The sequence below is a fragment of the Dermacentor silvarum genome, chromosome 4, assembly GCF_013339745.2.
Source record: "Dermacentor silvarum isolate Dsil-2018 chromosome 4, BIME_Dsil_1.4, whole genome shotgun sequence".
NCBI classification, from domain to species: Eukaryota; Metazoa; Arthropoda; class Arachnida; order Ixodida; family Ixodidae; genus Dermacentor; species Dermacentor silvarum.
The window spans coordinates 203,177,633-203,188,883 of NC_051157.2; positions in this window are offsets into that span (position 1 = coordinate 203,177,633).

An 11,251-nucleotide genomic window follows, 5' to 3' on the forward strand; every position below is an offset into this window, starting at 1 on the left:
GCGTTCCCATAACAATTTTGTGTTGTTCGGCAGCAATGGCAGCCACCCACCACGGAGTCCAACAAGGGGACGCTACAGCACTTCACGTGTAAGGCTGCAGGCGCCAGCCGTACATTGCTGCTATAACCTTATATAAAAACCCAAGAGAGGGCACCTACACAAGGTTAACCCAAGCCGCCTATGAAAAATGTGGAAGTAACAGAAGAGAAGAGGTGACAGGACAGGGAGGACAGAAAAATAGAGAAGAAAAAGATCGGAGAGGGGGACAGGAAAAGGCGACCACCGATTTCCCCCGGGTGGGTCAGTCCGGGGGTGCCGTCTATGTGAAGCAGAGGCCAAAGAGGTGTGTTGCCTCAGCCGGGGGGCCTTAAAGGTCCGAACACCCGGCATCGGCTCAACCCCCAGGATCCCCTTTTCCCCAGACACGGCTAAGCCGCGCACGGCTACACGCGGGAGGGTCCAACCCCCATGTGCTCGGGTACGTGGTGTCGCAACTCACCAAACGCCTGCTCACGCAGACGCCCCTGCGGGGTTAGAGAAAGCGTACGACACGACATGGCGCTTCGGGATTCTGCGAGATCTTTCTGCGATGGGGGTCCACGGAAATATGTTAAACACAGTCGAAACCTACTTGTCTAACCGCGCGTTTCGCGTAAGAGTGGGCAATGTTTTATCTAGAACATTCACCCAGGAGGCTGGCGTGCCACAAGGGGGTTTGCTTAGTTGCACACTGTTTATTGTAAAAATGAACTCCCTGTATTCAGTCATTCCACGCAGCATCCCAGGCAGCACAACCAGGCTGGCCCCAGCACGGCAATATCACGGCAAACACCGGCACAAATATAGGCCCGAAACCGGCAGCACTACCCGCGTCAAGAATGGCCCAGCACGGCCATGCCACTAAAGGGCCTATTTCGGCCATAGTGTGGCAGCGCCAATGCAGGCAGACAGCCGGCTCTGCCGTTCATTGCCATTCTAGTGTCCCACCTTGCCTACTGGCAGCGCCGGTATTGGTCAATAGTAGGCTCTGCCGCTTTTAGTCAATTTATTGTCCCGCATTACCCACTGGCATGGCCATATTGGCAGATTGTGATGTATGTGGGCGCTGCTGTTATTTCCTACGATTTTAAATTACGGAAATATTGCACGGTAGCTCGATGCAACATGCCATAATCTACTATAAAATCACCAAATAATATACACAATTTCTTTATTGGTCTTAAAATAGGTTGATACAGATTGTCGCTCGTATCCCCGATCCTGTGGGCCACCTACGAAAGCTTTGTTTATGACGCTACGGGGGGTTGAGCCGCTTCGGCGTAACGCCGCCTTCTGCAATAGTCCACGGCGCCTGGCAGCCACATTCTTATGAAGTCTTGCGCTTGGTTGATGTCGATGTCTGCGTCTCTCAGGCACCATCTGCATACAATACATATACCTTTATTATCCCAACACTGTCAGCAGTGCACAATATAAGCAAAAGGTAAAAAACTGAGAAATTAAATGTGTATCACCTGTTCCCACTCTGCATAGCCGCATGTTAAACAGTCTCTTGCTTTTCTTCCCGTGCAAGCTGTACGGCAGTTGAGCTGCATGGTCCATGATGGCGTTCATTATATTGAAGGCAATCTCCCACAGATATGATTTCTCCATTCAAACAAATTGTTGAAGCTGAAAAAAAGAAGCAGAAATACGCAAAAATTAGGTAGGAAATGCCGCTGCATCAAAATATGCGATTTTTGTTCTAACTAGCCAATTATGATGAATTATGCCTTCATCACAAGACTTCTCGTAAGTACTTGTGGGTTGCTGTACTTAGCCTTTGGCAATGCGTAAGCTTTTAGAACAGAGGTAGCAAAGAAAGGGTGCATTGTTTCATGATAAACACCTAAGCAAGCTACAATACAACAGATTATACTTTTGCATGCAGGAAGTTCTGAACACCAGTCAGCTCGCAGAATGTACTTCCTGGGTAAGGAATTACGACAATCCAACTTTGGTCTTCTTGAGTGTACCAGCCGAAATGTGCCGTGCTGCGTGTTTTCAAAGAGACAGTGCGTTTTCAAAGAGACAGCACCGTCTACGTACGTAGTAAAAAGTGGCCGCACATTATCTCTGCAAAAAAAGAAAATACACGTATTAGGCAATGCACTTAGTTGAAATACTATACTTGAGAATAAAAATAAGACAATTGTACTTACCTTGCGATAATTTAGTTTATTTCGCACTAAATGCAGTTTTTCAGCGTTTGGCTAGTTGTTCATGTTTCACCCAATAGCAGTGTGGAACCAAGCTTGTAGTGTTGAAGGTCAAGCCGCTGGTACTGAACACGTTGCTGGACAAGTTGATGCATGCTTCGCAAGCAAAACATGGTTCAAGAAATGTGGGCTACGACAGCTCTCAGGCAGAAGGAGAATGTGTACGGGTCCCTCGTCCTCCGAGAGTCACCACGTTTTTTTGGAAGCGGGCGAGGTCCGCGCAGGGAGCAACAAATTTGACAGGGCATTATTCACGCTTCTTTGTGCGCCCATCCGGTTCTGATTAGCAACGCAGGCTCGGCTGTGCGCATTATAGACCGTGCATACCTTCGACACTGCAAAGCGAGGGAACGCAGGGAAAACGTGGTGAGAGTTAAACGCATTCTTGGTGTTTTGACGTCACTTCGCCTGATAGTAGTGAAGAACGACAGGCGCACGTTTTTTTTTATTTATTATTATTTTTTTTCTCTTTGCAGAAGCTGCTGCGGATGAACGGGCAGTAGCACTTGTGCTGATTTTATTATATATTATAGCTGAAATGTAAAACATGACAAATGGGCCTGTAGAACAACTCAAAGTGATCAATTACTGTTTTTTTATTATTTTTTTGCGCTGCTTATCCCAGGAGAACGGTAGAGCAAGACAACGTGTGCGCAAAGGAGTAGTCCGGCGCACATCACTTGCTAACATGCCCCATGCATTTCTTGCTTCTAGTTAAATAATACAACCGCCCTCTTCGAAAAAAAAAATGAAGAAACACAAAGCAGCGGCAGCCGTATCTAAGAAACCTCGCGACAATACCTTACGCGGCGCATAACATATAAGTGAAGCCCAAAAAGCGAGTACAAGAATCTCGTTCAAGTTCGCCATATTAATTTACTTTATTATGTTAGTATAGTGTCAAAGCCCGAAGGCATTGCATAAAAAAAGCGGGCAGTTTTTTTTTCTTCCTTTCATAAGCAACAAAGCTTCAAACCTGGCCGCTGCGAGAAGAAACGTAGGTGGGAGGTAGAAAAATATGTCGTTTAAGCAAGGGGAGTAATAAAACAAATAATAATAAACAAACTCAAGCGAGATCGCATACGGCGACAAGGTAAATCAAGCGATGATGTTATTGAAGACGCACTGGCTACACGTGAGTAATTAATTGTATGTATCAAAACACGGACGGCAAAGTTTTGGACACTTTCGAGAGCTTGTGATATGGTATAGCAGTTGCTGGATTCCAGACAGAACTGGTGCATTCGAAGATTGGCCCCACCATGTATTTATAAAATAAAAGCTTCCCATGAAGAAAATTTCGGAGCAGAAAATCAAACATATGGTTAGCATTGGTAAACTTAAAACTCAACATAAATATTCCAAAAATTTTGCATGTGAGATGTGTATCCCGAGATATCTACAAGAGGAAGAGGTTACCAGAGGTGTGTCGTTGAGGGTGTAAGTGGGATTCTGAATTTAATAAGGAATAAGGAAGCTTATGTATGCCTCTTTGCAAAGTCAAAACAACGATAGGTTTATTGATTAGCTGATATAAGATGCAAACATCAGCGAACAATTTATTCAAATCTCTGTTGCTCTCACAAAAAGAGTTCAACTACTTGAAAAATGTATATAACATATGTATATGTACAAATATATATATATATATATATATATATATATATTTAGTAGTTTTTTTCTTTATGCTTGTTTAACTTTTTAATCAGAAATTAATTTTATTCAGTAGCTAACATTTTTATCCAGTAGCGTTCATTTTCTTTCTCTTTCCATTCTATTTTCCTGTATTCTTCTGAATCTTAGCCTCGCTCTTCGTTCTCAGTAGCAGGTCGGTAACTTCAACTCTTTCAGCCATCCGTCAAGGTTGGCGCGGCGGGCCACGAACATTCCTGTTCTTTTTTTTATTTTTCTTTATTTTCTGTTCCCTTCCAACGGAGATCGCCTTGTGTATACTCGTCTTGGTCGTCTGACCAAACCTTTTCTCTTCACTGCCCCCCCCCCCCCCTCCCACCCCCGTCTATCTGTTGTGGCGTTGTCTCTGTTCTCCGCCTTCCCCCTTCCCTTCAGTGCAGATCTATCTGGCGTCGTGCAACATAAGCATTTCATTGTAAGTTAGCGTGGGGCTTGTCTCACATTCTTGTCCCTTCTATTTGCAGTTTTTTGTTTTAGAAATATGCCACAGTAGTCCAGCAGAAACCTCTTCTTCAACATGGCACCACTTCTTTTTTTTTTCCGATTCTTTTTGCGGAGAGGAATTTACGCCTACTGTGCTCGTTGGTCAGAAAAAATCATCTGGCATCAAAAAAAAAAAAAAAAAGACACGCACGACAGAGCTTTCCGGGAAAGGCACCGAAGATTATAATGACGCGGGCCGCAGGAGACACTACTACACGGTTCGATATGCTCTTTATGCAGAAAAATAATATAGGGAGCAGTCATCCAAAATGACTTGTATTGTACTAGCAACAAAATTTACAGGCGCTACAGAAGTTCAGCTAGCAACGGCATTACTGGCAAGTGGTAGAGATGATTGCACCATAAAGTTATGCAGTATTTTGGAATTCACTACCCGCAACACTATTTAAACTACGCACATGTAAGCGCACATGCTTTTTAATTATACACCCCCTTGAATTTGTTATTGAGCCTATCGAGGATGCACACGCACTGAGCATAGTAGACTTTGCATTGTGTCTTCATTGATCAGCACTGTTTAAACTTCAACAAATTAAAGTGAACATGGTCTTGGCCTGAAGATGTGTGTTAAAGCCTGACACTGAGTTGACTGCGATGACACAAGTTTGTTGGAAATTTGGGTTGAAGCTTTGGTGCCATCGGTAGTAGACATCAAAATGCAAGGATAACTGAGATCTTCACTGCACTCAACGGATGTCATTGTGTCGACCGGAAAAAACAAAACCAGCAAACAGTATAGTGTTTTTAACAAGCAGTGCACAAAGGGTCGTAAGGCATATTTGATTGTTTCAGGGCGTAATGATGGTGCTATGTTCTTGGATGCGTTTTTCTGATTGTGATTGTATACATGCACGGCATGTATACAATCACCTGATGTTGTGGTGGTGAACATTACAATTAAGTACCAAGAAGCTAGATATAAACCAACTATAAGCTTCAAAATAATCTACTCCTGATTTATTTGTGACTGATTTTAGTACAAATGCAAACTGGTGCAATCATACCAACATCCTACCACTGCAAGAATGCAGAACTTCACACGTTTTGTTATTGCATTCGTCACTTGGAATATCCTCAGCTGCGCAGTCGTCGTTAGATATATCCGTAGGCGCATGTTCAGCCACGCATAGATGCAACTGGAGATAGTTTTATAAACAAGTTTGTCTCGATCGCACAGACGACTGCTAGTAAACAGTATCTGCTTCGTTTAAAGGGGCACTAAAAGGTAGAAGGCCAGTTTCATCAGTGTATTTTCTTCAGCCTTTTCATGCAATAATAAATAAAAAAAATTATTATGCCTTCTTCAAAACTGCACCGTGCTACGCGCGTTGCCCCAGACGCCTAGCAGTCAAATTAAATATCACTACATTTTGCTGGAGCAGAATTGCAAAGCTTCTTTTCTTTCGTCACATCCTAAATGGTACCGAACGAACAAATTCAAAGTACATATACTTCTGCTTGTGCACGATAATTAAAGCTTTCGCGTCGACAACGGAGCGATGGTCAGATAGCTTTACACACACAACAAGAGCGTCTTGCGCTTACAAAAGCTTACAAACAATAAAGTTTTTGTGTTTGTCTGTCCATCCCAAAGGGCCTCTAGGCAAATTCAACCACAAGTGCGTACCTCGTAGCGATCTTGCGAGGTTGATGGTTGCGGCCACTTTCTGTAAGCTGACGGGAAAATGGTACTGGGGCTCCTTGGATCTTCAGACTTCCTAATACCTACAAAATGACGACTGGAAATCCGCATATTTGCCTTCGGTGCCCAAGAATCGGAGCCGTCGCACCTGTGGACCCGAAGACGCAGGATTTACATGGAACACGAAGCTCTAGCGACTGAACGGTTCCTTCATTGATGTTAAAGCAGCTAGACAAAAGCAGAATAGCGAGGGGAATGTATATACAGGAGCTCGACAAAGTAAACGAAATGCCCGAGACGTTGCTGAATGACATCTGCGCATGCTAGCGGCGGAAGCGCGTACTACACAGCATGCACAAAAGAGGTCTGCGGTGACCGTGCGATATGCTTTTGACCACTGCCTCATCGACGGCTCAGGTGTAAGAGCGCTTCTTCCAACGGTCGACGCTAGGGGGAGTTCCTGCGCTGGCAGCAACTAGGGTGCCTCGATGCCAGCGCGCTGGGCATCGAGGCACCCTAGGCAGCAACCATTTATCGGTGCGGAGGAGTTATTCTTAGAAGCGTTTCTAGGAAGAACTTCTCCGTGCCGATACATTTTGCGCCGCAGCCCGAGCTTTGTTTCTTAAGGCGTGGTGCGATCGACCTTCTCGGCAACTAACGATCTCCGTTGTCTTTCCGCCGCCGGGAACAGCATGGTGGCGGTGCCGCGATTCGGTTATCCCTAGGCGCGGTAGGCTCCCACCACTGCTTCGAATACATGCGGTCATAAACACGTTTTATTCAAAAGTACAAAAAAAGAAAGAAAGCAAACGTTTCTTTAAGAGCAGATTACCGCCGATAAGCGGTTCCTGCGAGCGCAAAAATGTCCCCTAGCGTCGATTATTGGAACAAGTACTCCTTCACCTGAGCCGTCGATGAGGCAGTGGTCAAAAGCGGATCGCACGTTCACCAACGATTTCTTTCGCGCGTGCTCTGTAGTACGCTCTGCCGCCGCTAGTGCACAGAGACGCAATTCGGCCACCGCTCGCGCATTCCGTTTACTTTCTGTGACACCTGTACCTGCCGTTGTCGGCCTACCGTGCATATATCCAATCCAGGCTTTCCGCCGTTCGAGCTGTTGAGGCCACGACGGGAACCGATAGAACTGAATGGCTTCCACAGCTTTAGCCTTGTTTGAATAGCTGTTTCAGCACCCAACAACGCAACACGTCTGTTCGGACTTGGTACCACGAGGCATTTCGGCAGCGCTGAACACAAGAGACGAAGGAACACAAGCAACGTAGCTCCGCGCGGCCCCGTAGCGAGCAACTGCGCGCCATCCTGGCAGATGATGATGATGTGTGGTGTTTTATGGCGCAAGGGCCAGGTATGGCCAAAGATCGCCATGGCAAGTGGTAATGTAATCGATGAGCTGCTATGACGCACGCAATGAGTTTCTAATGGTAGATGTGACATGGCTGTAAAGGGGCCTAAAAACTGTCGCTGTAAATAGCGTAATACATATAGGTAAAATAATGATAGTGACTGAAGTGGCGTATGCTATGAGTATGAAATGTGCAACAAGGTTGCGATAACATGTATTTAAAAATGAAAAGATGATGCTTGACAACGAGTAGCACAACAGCCTCACCAGGTACCTTGAGTACAAGGGACCGGAGGCATGTGCTATAAACAAGGGTTAACATCGCAACAGCGGCCTCTCGCAGGAGGCCTTGCTACGAATTTCTTGGGCAGAATACGTTGAGCGTATGGACGTCACTTAAGAATGCTAAAACAGATTTCATGTCGAAAAGCGGTTCTCTGCCTAGAAACAGTGTCAGGTGTAGTGTCTATATATATATACACTGTCTATATGCTAAAGGGAAGTGTTTTTCCCTCTCGGCTTGTGCTTCGCGACATTCCAGGAAGACATGCTGAACACTGAGGGTGTTCCCACATCTACTACACATTGGAGGTTCACCGCCAGTCAACAAAAAACTATGTGTACCATAAGTGTGCCCTATTCTGAGACGACAGAATAGGACATCACTTCGTCTCGAGTTGGTCAGTGTTGGCCAGTACCCTAAATGTGGCTTAATCACGTGGAGCTTATTAAGGATTTCAGCGTCCCACTTATGTTGCCAGTACGTTCTCAGTTTTTTCCGCAAATATGGCTTTAGGTCTTTAACTGGAACAGCTATGGTCAGGTTGCAAGATTTTGTATCTAAGGAAGTTGCCATTCGGTCTGCTAGCACGTTACCTTCAATACCTCTGTGTCCGGGCATCCAGCATACCGTTACATGTTGGCCAGAGGCATAAATAGTACATAGGAGTGAGAAAAGTTCTGCAATTACTGGATTTTTGTGTTTGCAGCATGACATCAATGTTTTAACGACGCTTAACGAGTCTGTATATATGACCGCCTTATGTAGTTTTAACTGCTTGATGTGTTTCGCAGCGCACCATAGTGCATATGCCTCTGCTGTAAAGATGCTTGTATGATGGTGAAGAACATCTGACTCCGAATATGATGGGCCGACGGCTGCATAAGACACGCCGGCATGCGATTTAGACGCATCTGTGTAATATTCTGGGCACGAGTACTTAAATTGTAACTCTCGAAAATGCATACGAATGTGGGCCTCTGGAGCGTGTTTTGTTACCTGAACAAATGACGTGTCACAGTCAATGATCTGCCACAACCACGGCGGTAACGGCTTAGCAGGAGCCATTAGGCGATTTTCAAGAAGCGGAACGTCCATATCTTCGCTCATCCTCCTCACACGGAGTGAGAGTGGCTCTCTTGCTGCAGGCTTGTTATGAAAAAGTGTTGCAGAGGTCATATCGTTGATGGTAGGATAACAAGGGTGGTCTTTATCAGTGTGTACTTTCAGAAAGTAATTAAAAGTAGAATATGATCGTTGTAGATCAAGGGACCATTCGTTCGATTCAACATAGAGGCTTTGAATAGGGCTTGTCCTGGTGGCGAGGCGGATACCAAGATGATGCACAGGGTCCAGCATCCTCAGAGCACTGGGGTTAGCAGAGTTATATACTACTGCGCCGTAGTCTAACCGCGATCGTACAAGGCTCCTGTAGATGTTCATGAGGCATTTTCTGTCGCTACCCCATGTTGTGTGTGACAGTACTTTCAGGATGTTCATTGTTTTCAGGCACTTAGCTTTGAGGTACTTGATATGAGGAATGAAGGCTAGTTTTGTGTCAAGTATAATGCCTAAAAATTTGGGTTCAGTGTTGATTGGTATGTGTTGTCCGTGCAGCATAATATCTGGATCTCGTATTAGGCCTCTCTTTCTAGAGAAAAGTATACAGGAGCTTTTGAGAGGGTTTAGCTTGAAACCATTTTCATTTGCCCATTTTGACACTTTGTTCAGTCCGAGCTGAACCTGACGCTCGCATATTGCAAGGTCACAAGACTTAATTAAATCAGATCTGCACATCATCGACATAAATTGAATAAAACATTGGGGATGGAATGACTTTGTGAAGGGAATTCATTTTCACAATGAAAAGGGTGCAACTAAGCACGCCCCCTTGTGGCACACCAGTTTCTTGAATAAATGGGCGGGACAATACGTTACCAACTCTGACTCGAAAAGTACGGTTAGACAGGTAGCTTTCTATAGTGCTAAGCATATTCCCTCGAATGCATATGTGCGAAAGGTCACGTAAGATACCGTACCGCCATGTCGTATCGTACGCCTTTGCCATATCAATAAATATAGACAAAAAATACTGCTTGTGTACAAATGCATCACGGATGTTTGCTTCGATGCGCACGAGGTGATCGGTTGTAGATCGGCCTTCCCTAAAGCCACATTGAAATGGGTCAAGCATTTTGTTCGACTCTAAGAAATGTGATTGATCATTTTCTCAAAAAGCTTGCAAAGGCAGCTCGTAAGCGCTATAGGCCGGTAGCTGGTCAGCAATGAAGTATCCTTACCGTGCTTCAAAACTGGGATGACAATAGCTTCTTTCCATTTAGATGGAAGATACCCAGCAGCCCAGATGGTATTGAAAAGTGCGAGTAGTGTGATTTGCGTGTCGCAGTGCAAGTGCTTGATCATATCGTACATGATTCTATCCGGACCAAGTGCAGAGCTCTGACAAGCTGACAAGGCGGCTTTAAGTTCGGCAATACCAAAAGGACGGTTATAAGGTTCATTTGGGCTACATTTCCGGTTCAGAGGCTTACGTTCTTCTATTGCTTTATATTTCAGGAAGCTCTCCGAATAGTGGGTGGAACTAGACACGCGTTTGAAGTGTTCACCAAGAGCGTCAGCCTGGTCTTCCAACTTATTTCCTTCTTTATCCACCAGGGGCAATGGATTAATTTGTTGTCCCTTAAGCCTCCTGAGCCCATTCCATACTTTTGCCTCCTGTGTGAATGAATTAATACCGGATAGGAACCTCTCCCAGCTTGCCCTCTTAGCTTGTCGTCGCGTTCGCCTTCCTTGTGATTTAGTGTGTTTAAATATCAAATTTTCTTCAGTTGGGGATCGACGTAGTATGCCCCACGCTTTATTTTGTTTTTTCCGCGCCTCCTTGCACTCATCATTCCACCACGGCACTCGTCTTTTGGATGAGCTACCGCTTGATTGTGGAATGAACTTGTTTGCTGCGTCGATGATAAAAGCGGTAAAATATGCTACTGCGTCGTCTATGCTAAATTCGCTGATAAAATCTCGTGATATAAATGTCGATTCTTTAAAAAGTTTCCAGTCGTCGGAGGCTAGTTTCCACCTAGGGACATGCGGAAGGGAGTTATGTTGGGCTACTAAGTTTAGTGTGACTGGAAAGTGGTCACTTCCGAATGGGTTTTTGATTACACTCCATTCCAAGTCGGGAAAAAGGGAAGCAGAACCAATCGCCAAGTCTATTGATGAGTATGAATTGTGATGAAGGTTATAATAGGTTGGCTCCTTTTTATTGAAGAGGCATGCACCGGAGTTCACGAGGAAGTTTTCTATGAATCTACCTCTCGTATCGCATCGTGAGTCTCCCCACATCGTGTTATGAGCGTTAAAATCTCCCACGAGTATGTAGGGTTCGGGAAGCTGATCAATGAGGTTATGAAAATCTGTTTTCTCGAGATGATGATTCGGGGGTATATAGATAGTGCATACGGTTACCAACTTACTGAAAAGAATTGCCC